The sequence below is a fragment of the Mobula birostris genome, chromosome 23, assembly GCF_030028105.1.
Source record: "Mobula birostris isolate sMobBir1 chromosome 23, sMobBir1.hap1, whole genome shotgun sequence".
NCBI classification, from domain to species: domain Eukaryota; kingdom Metazoa; phylum Chordata; class Chondrichthyes; order Myliobatiformes; family Myliobatidae; genus Mobula; species Mobula birostris.
The window spans coordinates 1,773,111-1,790,303 of record NC_092392.1 but is presented as its reverse complement, the minus strand read 5'-3'; positions in this window follow the sequence as shown (position 1 = coordinate 1,790,303).

Here is a 17,193-nt window from a genome sequence, read left to right as displayed (position 1 = left end):
GCCGAAGATGCCGTGCCCCAGCGGCCTCAATGATTACAGACCAGTGGCATTGACCTCCCACATCATGAAGACCCTGGAGAGACTTGATCTGGAGCTGCTCCGGCCTATGGTTAGGCCACACTTAGATCATCTCCAGTTCGCCTACCAGACCCGACTAGGAGTTGAGGATGCTATCGTCTACCTGCTGAACTGTGTCTACGCCCACCTGGACAAGCCAGCGAGCACTGTGAGGGTCATGTTTTTTGACTTCTCCAGTGCGTTCAACACCCTCCGCCCTGCTCGGCTGGGGGAGAAGCTGACAGCGATGCAGGTGGATGCTTTCCTGCTATCATGGATTCTTGATTACCTGACTGGAAGACCACAGTACGTGTGCTTGCAACACTGTGTGTCCGACAGAGTGATCAGCAGCACTGGGGCTCCACAGGGGACTGTCTTGTCTCCCTTTCTCTTCACCATTTACACCTCGGACTTCAACTACTGCACAGAGTCTTGTCATCTTCAGTTTTCTGATGACTCTGCCATAGTTGGATGCATCAGCAAGGGAGATGAGGCTGAGTACAGGGCTACGGTAGGAAACTTTGTCACATGGTGTGAGCAGAATTATCTGCAGCTTAATGTGAAAAAGACTAAGGAGCTGGTGGTAGACCTGAGGAGAGCTAAGGCACCGGTGACCCCTGTTTCCATCCAGGGGGTCAGTGTGGACATGGCTGAGGAGTACAAATACCTGGGGATACGAATTGACAATAAACTGGACTGGTCAAAGAATACTGAAGCTGTCTACAGGAAGGGTCAGAGCCGTCTCTATTTCCTGAGGAGACTGAGGTCCTTTAACATCTGCCAGACGATGCTGAGGATGTTCTACGAGTCTGTGGTGGCCAGTGCGATCACGTTTGCTGTTGTGTGCTGGGGCAGCGGGCTGAGGGTAGCAGACACCAACAGAATCAACAAACTCATTCGTAAGGCCAGTGATGTTGTGGGGATGGAACTGGACTCTCTGAAGGTGGTGTCTGAAAAGAGGATGCTGTCCAAGTTGCATGCCATCTTGGACAATGTCTCCCATCCACTACATAATGTACTGGTTGGGCATATTCAGCCAGAGACTCATTCCACCGAGATGCAGCACAGAGCGTCATAGGAAGTCATTCCTGCCTGTGGCCATCAAACTTTACAACTCCTCCCTTGGAGGGTCAGACACCCTGAGCCAATAGGCTGGTCCTGGACTTATTTCCTGGCATAATTTACATATTACTATTTAATTATTTATGGTTTTATTACTATTTATTATTTATGGTACAACTGTAACGAAAACCAATTTCCCCCGGGATCAATAAAGTATGACTATGACTATGACTAAGCTTGATGGTTCCTGAAGCTGGGACCTAATGTCATGATCCTGACTGAACAGCGGCAGGCATCCAAATTTCAGCACTCCATTTCCCCGGAGTACGGTTAGCTGCCACTGTCCCTTTAAGACTCAGACTGCTAATTATTGCCTGCCACAGTACTTAAGGGCTTCGTGCTGGGCACCAGGTGCTCACTCATAGGAATTCCATTTCTAGTACTACTCCTTGTGATTTCACCTTTGAATTTTGTTTGTGTCGTCCTGTTTATTCCGAGCCTGAGCCTGACTCTATTCTAGAGCTTACTCTGCACTTGGGTTCAGCGCCATCCATAGCTCTCTCATTGCACCCAAGGCTCCTGTGCCTTCTCCCCTCTTGCTTATCCTATCAATGAAGATTTCTCTTTGGCATATCACCCACTCCATCATTTCTCATTACTTCAATCATGGCCAGAGCCTGGAAATCAGAACACACGCTGCAAAAGGATGCCCTCATCGCTGTTCTCTGGCCAAACATGCCAAAACTAGGCACAGCGCTAATACTGAGTCTGGCACAGCTCCTAATCCAATCCAAGGGGTGTAGATGTCAATAATAATCACAAGATTTTAGTGCAAGCCAAACTAGCTCAGAGGAATATAAATACTTTAACATCTGAGGATAATAGCAGAGGTCATTTGTTAAACATCAGTGGTGTATAGCATACTGAACACTGTTCATTCACTGTCTTCTGAATAGTGAAGAGAGGCTGGTATAATTCAGATGGAAATAGATGCTTTTAGCTTGAAACATAGTGATACACAAAGCAAGACTGGAATCCTTTTCTACTGATTATCTCAATAAGCATTTATTTAGATTATGTTAAAGCTTCCACTGTAACAAGTTGTAAATTAACTGTAAACTGTACATTCACATTTCCTTTTACAGTCCTTCACATTTTTCAGTAACAAAAACAGAAATGGATCAGAGCATTGGTCACTAGAGTCACGAACCATCTAATCTGCCCTGCCATCTTTGCAAATTAAAGACTGATATCCAAGACATCTTTGCAATCAGATCAGGAATAAACATTTTTTCCCTTTAAAGACCTTTCTTTGTTTATTGATTATTAAAATGTTGGTGCTAGGGGTAAAAGGTACTGCAGCTAATAGTAAAGAGAAGCCTACCCATAAGCAAAGAGACTGATTGGCCATGGGCCACTAAAAGGGATGTTAACTAACCAATGGTGACAGTGTTGGTGGCAGGAGGTCATGTGATCCCAAACCCATGAAGATGGGAACTGGAGTTTGCAGCTGTACGAGGAAAGAATTGGGTACTGTTTCTTAGGTTAAAAATATATTTATCCATAAAATACGTGGTAATGAAGAGGGATTGGAGCTAAAGATGCTGCTAGAGTGGACTTCTCCCAGCCCATCAGTGGAACAGTTTGAATTCTTCTTCTTTCCAAAGCCTCTTTTTTCATTTTCAATATGGCTAGGGTGCTTTCGGAGTCTGTGATCAACAGCTGCATTCAAACTGCGGTTCTTCAGAGCAGCTTGTTCCCATTCTTGGAGATCGCTGATTGACCACGATCTTGATATCTTCAGGAGTGTCTTGGAAGACAGGCACCTTTGAGCCTTGAGTGGTTATGTGGACCCAACTTCTCTCGGTGTTACGAACTGAAGTGTTGTGGGGAGCCAAAACATCGAGACAGCACGTGCAACTGTCGGAGGCCTCTGTATTTCTGTGATCACTCTCCCTCTCCCTCAATGGTGACGGAAAGTTTACTGCCGATTCTAGCGTCAGGGGAGCTTGAAATAAGAGTGGCACTACAAGCTGTAACATCGAAAACAGTGACTGTTTGTCTCCTCTCTTGCTGTGGAAGGAGTGATATCTCTCTCTGTCCCTTGTTAGTGAGAGAGAGAGAGAGAGAGAGAGAGCTGTGGGATATTGAACTGTTGGGATGATCAGTAGTTTTTGATGTACTGTAGACCATGGTCTCTCTTTGGGGGCGTTGCTGTTACTTGCATGGTGGGTGGTGGGAGTGCTGATGCTTTATGCTAGAGTAAGTGGGGGGAGCTAGTTGATGCTGCTTGCTGCTGCTTGTGTGTGGGAGGGGCTGGGGTCTTTGGGGTTCTTATGTTTTTTCTGTCATTCATTATTTCGGGTTTCTCTTCTGTTTCTAGGATGTCTGTGAAGAGTAAGAAATTCAGGTTGTATACTGTATACATTCTCTGTTACTAAATGGAACCATGGAACCTTTGAAAATATATTCCTCAAAGCAGAAAGTTACATTGAGTCACCTGACTGTCTCACTCACATCACTATTCATGTATGTTAATTACCTTATGTGAAGAGGGATTGAGTTTTCAATCCAAAGCATTCTGCAACTGTTTAGTTTCAGATTATTACACATACCCTGGCACTATACTTTGGATCCCTTCGGATCAATTCTGCTGTAATAAGGAGACTTTCAATTTGTATTAGGGAGAATACGTCAAGAGGAGGGTCCTCTTTTGTAAGTCTTTCAGGAATGTCCTTTCCCAAGGGTAAACAGGGCAATCCATCAGCATTTCCATGATTAGTGGTTCTCTTGATTTCAATCTTGTAATTATGTTCTCTAAGAAACAGAACCCATCTCATCATTTGTGACGTTGCTGTTGGTGGAACACCCTTCTGCAGATTGAAAATACACACCAGTGGTTGATGATCGGTAATGAGGGCAACTCCCTCCCATACAGATACTGGTTGAAACGTTTCACACCACAAACCAGACTCAAGATCTTTCTGTCATTCTGTCCATAATTTTTCTTGCAGCAGTAAGGGAACATCATGCAAAGACTTTAGGGTATTCACTTTGATCACTCATAACCTGTGACATAACTCCACCTATGCTATAAGTTAAGGCCTCACAGGCAAGCTTCACAGGATGATATGGATCTTAATGTGTGAGTATAGTGTCTGACATCACTACTTTCTTTGCCTTTTACAAAGCCACCTCACACTGCTTTGTCCATTGCCAATTCATCCTAATTGGCAGTAATGAGTTCAAGGGGTGTAGCACAATGGTTAGGTTTTGCAGGAACCTGTTATCGTAATTGACAAATCCTAAAAAAGGGCCACAATTGTTGTGTCCTTGGCCTTAGGGCATCCAACACTGCTGAATTTTCTCAGCACACTTATGTAAACCTTGTGCATCAATGGTGTAATCATATTAAGTGATGCTTGTTTTAAAAAAGACACACTCATTGTGTCGTGTTCTGAGTCCATAATCTTCTAAAATGTTTTTAACACTGTCTTGAGATTTTGGAGATGTTCCTTGTCATCCTCATTGGTAACATTGAGTGCCTGGGCAGCATTAAAGCACCTGGTCCATAGCTTTCTGCCAGAACGCAGGCGCAGATGCTACCCCAAAAATAAACCTATTATAGCAATAAAGACCTTTATGAGTGTTTATGGTGAGAAACAGTTTGGACTCTTTGTCTATCTCAAACGGTATGTCGTAGCTAAGTCCACTTTGCTGAAGTGTTTCCCTCCAGAAAATTTTACAAAGCTATCCTCTATCCTGGGCAGAGGGTACTGATCTATTTATATCATCACAAATCCTGACAGACCCATTCTTCTTGACTACTGGGACCGCTGGCATTGCCCATGGACTCCACTCAACCTTGGAGAGAATTCTTCAGCCTCCATGCAATCTAGCTCATTGGCTACTTTATCATGGATGGTATAAGGAACCGGAAAGGCTTCATAAAACTTGGATATGACATTTTCACTTAACACAATTTTACCCATGATACATCTGAGTTTTCCAATGCAATTCTTGAACACTGCTGTGGCATCATCCAGTACCTTCCTTAATTCGCTTGAAGTTGACTCAATTTCAGGGGGCGCATCATGCAAATAGTGGATGGATCTCCAATAAAGTTGTAGATGGCTCAGCTAATCATGACCCCATAATGCTGGCCCTGCTGTTTTTACCACATAGAAGCACAACATGGCTTGTTAGTTGTTGTATTTCACTGTTACAAATGTTACTCCCACAGGAGTTATCTTTTCTCCCATATAGGTATCTTTGAAGTGCCTATCAAGCTTATTTTGTGGAATCAATGAAACAGCCAAGTAGTGTCCAATTCTATTATAGTTAATTTGCCGTTCACTTCTGGTGTTAGCCATATTGCTTCCCTTTTGTTGGTTTCACATTGTAACTCTCAGGGTTACCCTGTCCTGCATTGAATTTTTGATCAACAGCATGTAGATTAGTGCTCTTTCTGAACTGTAACTTGACTTTTTATCTTCTACTCTTCCCTGTGCAGTACATTTATTTTTGCCTGTCCGACATGCACTTTGTATATGTCCATTTTCTACAAGTTTTGCCTTTAAACCTGCATTGGTCTGGTGTGTGTGATCCCTTGTCATATTGGTAACACAATTTGTTCCGCCAGGCAGGTTTCTGTTTTGTATTTGCAATTTTATTCATGCTCACTTTCATTCCTGACTGCAGCTCAATTGTGTCTCTGGCTGCTGTTTCCATTGTCACAACAATTTCAACTGTTCTTTTAAATATGAGTTGTACTTCAATTAGGAATTGGTTTTAAATGCTTTCTTGTATGACTCCACAACTAAACAATCTGTCAGTCCATCTGAGGCCCATCACTGCACTGACAATGCGCAAACAATTTCTTCAATTCAGCCATGAAAGTTGAAATGGACTCCCTTTCCTTTTGATTCTGCTTATGAAACCTAAAGGGTTCTGCAATCAACAATGGTTTTGGTTCTAGGTGCTCCTGAATTATGTTCATGATATCAACAAAGCTCATTTCAGCTGGTTTGGTTGAGCAGTTAAACTTCTAAGCAAACTGTATGTTTTTCCACCCATCGTACTCAGCAACAGCGGCACTCATTTTACATCGGCTATTTCATTTGCTTCAAAATACTAATCATCAGTGTACATCATCCAGTTATCTATTGTGTAATTGCACACATCTATCTTTCCAATGTTGACAGCCATTTCTGCATTTTTTCATTTATTATTATTATCATCTTATACTCACTGTTTATGAACCCGTAGAGGTACTTGTTGCTTGTTAATTTCATCTGTTTTCATTTTTTTTTTACCTTATCAGCTCTCTCCCCTTCCAAAGAAAAACATTTTGTGTTAATTTTAAACTTCCCCATTGCCACTGTTATGTTTTGTAACTCTAGACACTAATCGAAAGAAAAACACAGGAGGCACTCACATATGACATGATGGCATAACGACAGATGCATTCACATACATCTTACACATAACACGTAATGAATGATGTAAGCAAACAAAGAATGCTTAATTGAATCAGAATCAGAATCCTTTATTATCGCCAAGTATGTGGACACATACAGGGAGTTTGATGCCGGTTTCCCTGAGCTCTAGCTGTACAGAATCAAAAAGCAAACAAAACAATAGTGCAAATAATCGTGAACTATATACAATGAGGTATACCTGTGTATGTACAGGTGGACTTGGTTTATAATAGACTAAAATTCAAGTGTTCATAAGACTGATGGCATATGGAAAGAAACTGTTCTTGTACCTATTTGTCCTGGCATACAGTGATCTAAAGCACCAACCAGAAGGAAGGAGTTGGAACAGGTGATGTCCGGGGTGTGATGGGTCTACAATGATGCTGCTTGCTCGCTTCCTGACTCTAGATGCATATAAGTCCTGGATCGAGGGCAGCTTCACACCAATAATCCTTTCTGCAGCCCTGACGGTCCTTTGGAGTCTATTCTTGTCTTGTTTGGTAGCTGATCCAAACCAGACAGTGATGGACGAACAGAGAACAGACTGGATTATTCCTGAGTAGGATTGAATCGGCAGCTCCTGAGGCAGGTTGTACTTTCTGAGTTGACGTAGGAAATACAAGCTATATTTATATATTTACAATATTACTCAAATATTACTGAAATATTACATGCACTACACCCTTCTCCGCACTTTGTTATCGTGCTTCTTTCCCTTTCCTTTCTAGTCCTGATGAAGGGTCTTGGCCCAAAGCGTCGACTGTTAATTTCTCCATAGACGCTGCCTGACCTACTGAGTTCCTCCAGCGTTTTGTGTGTGGCACTCAAGATTTCCAGCAACTGTTGAATCACTTGTATTTGTTATTTATTTCTACTCTATTTTCTGTCTTTTAGCCAATCCTCACACCAGTGTATTACCCCTAACACTGCACTGCCTGCTCTAATTTTGTTTACCATCAGTGTGCATACTGTATAGCCTCTGCTTACCCTCGGGCGAGGTTCTGCTAAGCTTTTAGTGCCTTGGGGCTGTACAATTTCAGATGCGAGTTTGCATTTTTGCATGGCGCTGAATTTCAGCTCACAGAAGATCAATAGACTGTCTCTACCTCCAGGTCTTTCTGCTTGCACTATATGATGAGAATTCAATTGCCTCAGCTTCTCCCAAAAGTGGTTGTGTGCACACAGAAAACCAAGGTAAACCTGCCAACTTTCTTCCAAAAGACTTGTGAAAACCCATTGTTCTGAGTTTCCTAAATATAATAAAGGAACTTCACTCTCTTCCACCACTTTAATACCCAAGTCAGTATCATATAATCCATTTTTAACCCTTTTCCTCGAGGAGCCTTAACTTGTCTTATACGGCAGAGTATGAATTTATAATGTGGCCCTCCATTCATTTTGTGCTGACCTCTTAAAATGTTAATGACATCTATTCATCAACACCAGGAGAAAGACGTTCAATATTATGTGTGTTATATACTCCAATGAATCTGCATATTGAATTATCATAAACCCATATTCGTAAATGTAAAGAACTCATAAAGAAATGATTGCATGGAAATTGCTCGGTTATACAGTCATTTCTCAGATGAAACTAGTTTGCAACCAATTGCCTGAGTTATTTGTCAATGCAAAGATGGTCCCCGATCTCATTGCCCCCTCGTACCTTGCCCCCACACAATCCTATACCACCAATCCTTTATCTCTACCTGAGTGTATGGATTCTTGAGCTGTGTAAAACGGGCGATAGTATATCAACCACAGGAAAGCCAAGCTTTATCTCCTTTCCAAACAAAACAACTAGACAGCTGACAAATCCCCGGGCTCCACACAAACCACCCCCACCAACCCCCACCACCAATCTGCAGCCTCTTTACCGATACACAGTATTGAGCACTGGCTTGTCCAAAGAAGCTGTTGAAGTAAATTAAAATTCATCAAAGGTATGCTCAAAGCTTCCTCCAAAAATAATGCAACATCCCCATAAACTGAACTCCTTTATCCATGACCATTCAAAGTGGAGAAGGAGTATGCACAAGACTATCAGAACATAGAACATAGAACAATACAGCACAGTGGAGGCTCTTCAGCCCACAATTTTGTGCAAACCCTTTAAGCTATTCCAGGATCAATCTAACCATTCCTTCCCACATAGCCTTCCATTTTTCTATTACCAATTTGCCTAAAAAGTCCTGCCCCTGACATCACCCCTATACTTTCCTCCCAATGTTCTTTTGCTGCTTCTCTTTCCACAAAAACTGCCTGACCTGCTGAGCTTTTAGGCATTTAAAATCTTTATTTCAGATTTTCAGCATTGGCAGCACTTCTGGTTTTCTGTCATGTTATTTGTCTCAGTCACTCACAATACTTTCATTCCAAAGAGATTTTTCCCCCCAAATTGCTTTTTGGTTTTATTCATGACTATCTTTCCAAAAGCGAAAACATCTTTATAACCTCTCCAGCAATAGAGGCATTCATCACCCTAATGATCTCCTTTAGGTCACATTCTGCTTTTTGTACCGTGGAGAAAAGCTCCAGAATGTTCAGTCATTCATGATGAGTATAACCTCTCGCTCGTGATATCATCCCTGAACTACCATTATTGCAAATGGGTTGTGGCTTCCAGCCTGAGCACAGATCTGAATTTTTATCATCTGCATCTGAAATAGACTGACCTCTCTCACTCTTGGAAAGTAATGCCACTAACATCAGCAGCTACTGCATATTCCAGCTCTATTATAAAATGGAGCTTTCAGACTAACTTCTTGGTTGGCAGACAGAATGAAGCTAGGATTTCAACACTGTGAATGTGTGCGAAATGGTTGATTTTATCACTTTTAAAAACACATTGAGATAAGCCAGCAAAGGAAGAAACTGAGTATAGAATTTATACAGCAAAATTGAATGTGCTGAGGGAATGATAGTCTTCGACAGGTTTAATAAACCACCTCCAGTAATGATCCTGAAATTGACTGTATAAGCAAAGAAAAGAAAATAGTGGAGTATTAAATTTAAAATATACTGTTGCTGAATATTTCCCCAGAGTTTTCTAAAGGAGAACTTCAGTACATTGGGACAATGTACTACACTTGAAGTGTTCTCAATTGGTCGGGCATCAATCATATTTATCAGAGCCGACTAGGCTTATATCTCACCAGTTTCTTCCTCCTCTTTTCTAATGTTAACTAGAAGCCCTCATGTTTAATAAGTGTGTGGAACTCGCCGACTGGAAGTCAATGAATCTCCTAAATAAATATGGATGATGTTGTGCAAAGTCATGATCTTGAGATGAAGAAAGTTTCTCCAGCTAAAGGCTGCTGCTTCACAGACACATTATGGGATAGATTAGGATGAAATTCTCTCTCAGCAGCAGACACCAGGCCCACAGTCCTCCTATCATGAGGTGTGCTATTTCTCTACAAGGACCAAAGACTTGTTAAGAAACAGGAATAGACTCCTTCTACTGTTCAAAGAAATAATGTATGACCCATGTTCTAATTCCATAGTTCTGCATTTTCTCTGTATCCACAAGTATATTGGTTCTTAAAATACTGTCCATTTTATAGTGAATAATTGACCCAATTCCACTAGCTTTTACAGAAAACATCCAAATTTCTGCAAACCATTCCAGAAAGGTGTGATCTCCAACTTCACCCCTCACAGGCCTGGATCTAATTTTCAGGCTACAGGTACTCGTCTCAGTCCTAGACTTGTCAACCAAACAGAGACAACTTCTCTGTACTTACATCCTCCGTTCAGAGGGATCTTGGGTTGCATCCATAGCTTCCTGAAAGTGGCTATACAGGTAGAGAGAGTAGTAAAGAAAGCACACAGCATTCATCATTTGGGGCATTGAGCATAAAAGCCAGCAAGACCTGAGGCAGCATATAAAACTATGGTTATGCCATATTCCGAGTATTGTGGGTAATTCTGGTTGCCACCCTGTAGAAAGGATGAGGAGGCTTTTGAAGGGATACACAGAGGATGTTGCCTGGATTGAAGTGTATTAGCTGCAAGGCTAGGTTGGATGAACTTGGATTGTTTTTTTCTGGAGTATCGATGGCCGGACGGTAATCTGATGAAAGTATATAAAATTATAGGAGGTACACACAGTGTAGCTATCAGAGTCTTTTTCCAGGATGGCAATATCAAACACTAGAGGGCAGAGATTTAATATAAAAAAGGGAATTTTAACAAAGATTTGCAAGTTTTTTTTACTCAGATTAATGTTAGGTGCCTAGGATGTTCTGCCAGGCGGGGGGTGGGGGGAGGGGCGCGGGGGTAGGGTATTAGCAATGTTTATGAGACACTTAGGCAGACAAATGAACAGAGGGAGATGGATTACATACAAGCAGTGATGTACCATGTACCATGGTCAATGCAGATGTTGCAGGGGCAAAGACCTTGTACCTACTTTGTACTGTTCTATATTCTATGTTCTTAGTTCCTCTTAACACTTCAAAAACAGTTTGATTAAATCACCCCTTAAAGCTCAAAATTTGACAGACTATAACCCTAGTTGTATAAACCCGTTCTATGAGACAAAGGGTGGAGCACAGGTTTGATGACGTCAAGCATAGATGTTTTGCAGAGCATCTGTTCTCTGTCAGCAGTGGCCATCTCAAGCATAAGATAATAAGTTCTCGGATCCCACTCAACCTCATACACCTGCCTCTCACCATATCCTTTGATGTCCTGACCAATCAAGAAATGATCAGCTTCCAACTTAAATATATGCACAGACTTGGCCTCCACCACAGTCTGTGGCAGGGCATTCCACAAGTTTACTACCCTCTGGCTTAAGAAAATTCCTCCTTACCTCTGTTCTAAAGAGTCGCTCCTCAATTTTGAGTTTGTGTCTTTAGTTCTGGATACCCCCACCATAGGAAACATCCTCTCTATATTCATCCTATCTAGTCCTTTCAACATTCAGTAGGTTTCAATGAAATCCCCTGCAAATCTTCCAAGTTCCAGTGAGTATAGGCCCAAAGCTGCCAAACGCTCCTTATATGTTAACCCCTTCATTCCCAGAATTATCCTCCTGAACCTCCTCTGGACTCTCTCCAATGACAACACATCCTTTCTGAGATATGGGACCCAAAATTCTTGACAATACTGCATGTGTGGACTGATGTGTTTTAAAGCCTCAGCATTATCTTCTTGTTTTTTCATTCTATTCCCCTGGAAAGCCAACATTGCATTTGCCTTCTTTACCACAGACTCAACCTCCCCGTTTAGATAATAGCCCGCACTATTGTTCCTTTTACCAAAGTGCATTGTCATACATTTCCCAGCACTGCATTCCACCTGCCACCTTTTCGCCCATTCTTCCAATTTGTCTCAGTTCTGCTGCAATCACATTGCTTCCTCAGCACTACCTGCCCCTCCACCTATCTTTGTATCACCTGTAAACTTTGCCACAAAGCCATCAATTCCATTATCTAAATCACTGACAAAAAATGTGAAAAGCAGCTGTCCCAATACTGACCCCTGAGGAACACCACTAGTCACCAATAGCCAACCAGAAAAAGCTCTTTTTTTATTCCCACTAGCTGCCATTTTGCAAGTTTGATGACAGAAAGCATAGATATTTTGCAGGGCATAGGTAGTGCTGAGCAAACTTGTTGGCCTGAAGATAGATAAGTCCCTTAGTCCTGATGGAATGCATCCCAGGACAATGAAAGAACTGGCAGAGGCTATAGTAGAGGTTTTGATGATGGTTTACCAAAATTCTCTGGACTCTGGCCAGGTTCCAGCAGATTGGAAGACAGCGAATGCCATGCCACTGTTCAAAAAAGGATGTAGGCAAAAGGCAAGTAACTATATGCCAGTTAGTTTAACATCTGTAGTTGGGAAAATGTTTGAAGCTATCTTTAAAGAAGAATAAGCAAGGCATTTGGAAAGAAATGGATCCATCAGGCAGACACAGCATGGATTCAGCAAAGGCAGGTCCTGTTTGACAAACTTACTGCAGTTCTTTGAGGATATAGTGAGCGCAGTGGATAGAGGGGAAAAGATGAACGTTACTCACTTGGATTTCCAGAAGGTGTTCGATAAGGTGCCGCATAAAAGACTTATCCATAAGATAAGGATGAATAGAGTTGGGGGTGATGTATTAGCATGGACAGAGGATTGGTTAACTAATAGAAAGCAGAGAGTTGGGATACATGTGTGTTACTCTGGTAGGCAATCAGTGGTGAGCGGTACACCACAGGGATTGGTGCTGGGCCCACAACTGTTCACGATGTACACTAACAATGTGGAAGAAGGGACCGAGTATAGTGGATCTAAGTTTGCGGATGATACTAAATTGAGTGGAAAAGCAAGTTGTGCAGAAGATACAGAGAGTCTGCAGAGAGATATAGATAGGTTAAGTGAGTAGTTAAGGGGCTGGCAGATGGAGTACAATGTTGGAAAATGCAAGGTCATCCACTTTGGAAGGAGAAATGAAAGAGCAGATTATTATTTAAACGGTAAAAAACTGAATCATGCTGCTGTGCAGAGGGACTTGGCAGTGCTTGTGCATGAATCACAAAAGGTTGGTTTGCAGGTGCAGCAGGCTATCAAGAAGGCAAATGGAATGTTGGCCTTCATTGCTAGAGGGATTGAATTTCAGAGCAGGGAGGTTATGCTGCAACTGTACAGGGTACTGGTGAGGTTGGACCTGGAGTACTGTGTGCAGTTCTGGTCTCCATACTTGAGGAAGGATATACTGGCTTTGGAGGTGGTACAGAGGAGGTTCACCAGGTTGATTCCAGAAATGAGGGGGTTAGACTATGAGGAGAGATTGAGTTGCCTGGGACTGTATTTCTGGAATTCAGAAGAATGAGAGGGGATCTTATAGAAATACATAAGATTATGAAATGGATAGATAAGATAGGGGCAGGAAATTTGTTTCCACTGGTAAGTGAGACTAGAACTAGGGACATAGCCCAAGATTCAGAGGAGTAGATTTAGTATGGAGATGAGGAGGAACTGCTTTTCCCAGAGTGTGGTGAATCGGTGGAATTCTCTGCCCAATGAAGCCGTGGAGGCTATCTCAGCAAATATATTTAAGACAAGGTTGGATTGATTTTTGCATAGCAGGGGAATTAAGGGTTATCGGGGAAAGGCAGGGAGGTGGAGATGAATCCATGGCCAGATCAGCCATGATCTTATTGAATAGTGGAGCAGACTCGATGGGCCAGATGGCCTACTCCTGCTCCTATTTCTTATGTTCTTATGTTCTCTTGCCCGTCAGCCATTTCACTATCCATGCCAGCATCTTTCCTATAATGGCACAGGATTTTATCTTGTTAAGCAGCCACATTTTTGGCACCTTATCAAATGCTTTCTTAAAATCCAAGTAAATGACATCCACTGCCTCTCTTTTGTCCACCCTGCTTATTACTTTCTTGACAAACTCTAACAGATTTGTCAAGTAATATTTCCCTTGACAGAAACCATGCTGAGTTTGACTTATTTTATTATTAGTCTCCAAGTACCTCGAAACCTCATCCTTTATAACAGACTCCAACACTTTCTCAATTACTGAGGTTAGTCTAACTGGCCTATAATTTTCTTTCTTTTGCCTTCCTCCCTTCTTAAAGAGTGGAGTGACATTTGCAATTTTCTAGTCCTCTGGGACCACGCTGGTATCAAGTGATTTGTGAAAGATCATAACCAATGCATCCATTATCTCTTCAGCAACCTCTCTCAGGACTCTGGGGTGTAGTCCATCTGGTCCAGCTGACTTATCCACCTTAAGACCTTTGAGACTGCCTAGCACTTCTTCCTTCGTAATTGCAATGGCACTCACTCCTTTTCCCTGACACTCTTGGACATCTGGCACACTGCTAGTGTCTTCCACAGTGAAGACAGATGCATTAAGTTCATCTGACATTTCTTTGTCCCCGATTACTACCTCACTAGCATATTTTTCCATGGTCCTATATCAGCTCTCACCTCTCTTTTATTCTTTATATGACAGAAAAAGTTTTTGGCATCCTGCTTTATATTATTGGCTAGTCTACCCTCATATTTCATCTTTTCCCTTACAGCTTCTTAGCTGCCTTTTGTTGGATTTTAAAAACTTCCCAATCATCCAACTTCCCACTCACTTTTGATACCTTATATGCCCTTTCCTTGGCTTTTATGCAGTCCTTAACTTGCTCTTTCAGCCACGGCTGCCTACCCCTGCCATTTGAGAACTTCTTTCACTGTGGGACATACCTATCCTGTGCCTTGTGAACTATTCCCAGAAACTTCGGCCATCTGTTCTCTGCCACATTCAGGTGATAGTTTTCATCAGGACTCATGAAGGGTTTTGACAAAAAAACATCAACTGTGCATTTCTCTCCATTGATGTTACCTGACCTCTTGAGTTCCTCCAGCATTCTGTGTCTGTTGCTCCTGGTTTCCAACATCTCTTGTAGATTTAAGTAGTAATTTAGAATCTCTTGTATCTTCATTTGATACCCAATCCTGATTGTCTTTGAGTAAGTGGTCCTAATATATCTTTTTGAAACCCTATAGATCTGATGGTGAAATCATTCCTTGGAGGAAATTGGTAATTGGTTTATTGTTGTCACATGTACCAAGATACAGTGAAAAGCTTTTGTTTGTATGCCATCCAGACAGATCATTCTAGACATAAGTACAAAAGGAAATAAAAGAATTCAGAATGGAGTGTCCTAGTTACAGAAAAATAGTATAGGCAAGCATCACAACAATGTGAAATGAAAAATAAGATGTTCATTTTTAAGGTATCAAGAGTCTGATAACAGCAGGATAGAAACAGTCATTGATCCTGGTAGTATATGTTCTCAAGGTTTTGTACCTTCCGCCCAATGGAAGGGAGGACGTTGTTGAAGAGAGAGAAAACCGGGGTGACAGGAGTGCTGGATACTTTGGGTGTTTTCCCAAGTCAGCAGGGAGTGTAGACAAAGTCAACTGAGGTGACTTTGGGATGATGGAGCAATTCCAGTTTTCCCAGATTGTGGCTTGGAAACAACACTACACGTGGTGACATACCACAGGACACCAGTTTTTCCAAGAATGACAAATGAAGATTCCGCCTGCAATATCATCAAAATGTATACAAAGATAAAACAGATAGAGCTTGGACCATCCACTATAAAAATTGGTCAGCTTTTCTTTACAACTAAAAGTTCTCATCACTTATTAGATCAAAGCTCTAAGGTAATTTAAAATTCTTTTTCAGAAGGCAATATAATTTTTACCTAAATCATAACACTCAAAACTGTTACAAGTTGAGTACCCTTTATCCACAATTCCAAAATCCAAAAACTTCTGAAATCCAAAATTTTTTTGAACACTGATAAAACGTCACCAATGGAAAAATCTACAAGGCACTGGGAAGATTCCCAGGCAATGCACAGTTCTCTGCACATCACAGATAGTTCTGAAAAGTTAATGACAAATAGAAAGTCACTGCATAGATTGAAAAAAGAAGATCTCAATCTTGTGTTGAAAGAGTGGATTTATCAGCTTGGGAATGAACATATGCCACTTCAACAGATCATGAAACAAGCAAAGGTCTATCACAACAAACTGAAAATTGGAGATAATTATGAATATTCAGCAGGCTGTTTGCAGAAATTTTAGAAACAGCATGGCATTAAAGTTTTAAATATTTGTGGTGATAAAGCATCATCAGATCTTGAAGCAGCAGAGAAATTCATTGATGAGTTTGGCAAGATTGTTGCTGATGTAAATCTAACATGCTGAATAACTACTGTAGTGTACATCACTATATGTGTGTAAGACAAAGACTGCTTACCAGCAGGACATAAATTCAGAGTTGGGAATGATGGCAATCCCAAACTATCTCATTAAATATTTTAAAATCTGAAACACATCTACTCTAAGCATTTTGGATAAGGGGTACTCAACCTATAACATTATTTTAAAAAGGAAAAAAGAATATAGTCCTTATTTAATAACTTTAGATGGCCCACTAATAGACTGCCTGGATCAAGACTAGCTGGATTTACACATACAGAATCTGAAACGCCATGGTGGCGTAACGGTTAGTACGATGCTTTACAGCTCAGGGCATCGGAGATCAGAGTTCAGTCTTGGTGCCATCTATAAGGAATCTGTATGTTCTCCCTGTAGAATGTGTGGGTTTTCCCCAGGTGATCCAATTTCCTATCACTGGCCAAACACATACCAGATCAGTTAATTGGTCATTGTAAATTGTCTCATGATTGAGTTAGGGTTAAATTGGGTTTTTGGGGGGTTACTGGGGTGGCACTGCTCAAAGGCCTGGAACGACCTACTCTGCACTGTATTGCTGAAAAGAAACATCAGTGTTTCTACCCACCCCCTCAAAACAATGACATTATGATAATACATTGAGATGATGGATTGAGAATAGTTCTTAGACCACATAACTTTCTGGAAGCCATAAAAATTGGCTGTAAGATGAATTCCCAAACCTGATTAACATATTTGTTTAAATTTTACCCGTAAACAAACCAATAAGTGGGAAGTTCCTCCAGAATTTTGTTTGTGTTGCTTGGATTTCCAGCATCTGCAGATTTTCTCTTGTTTGTGCTGGGAATGAATCGATTGCCAGTAAAGCTAGAGT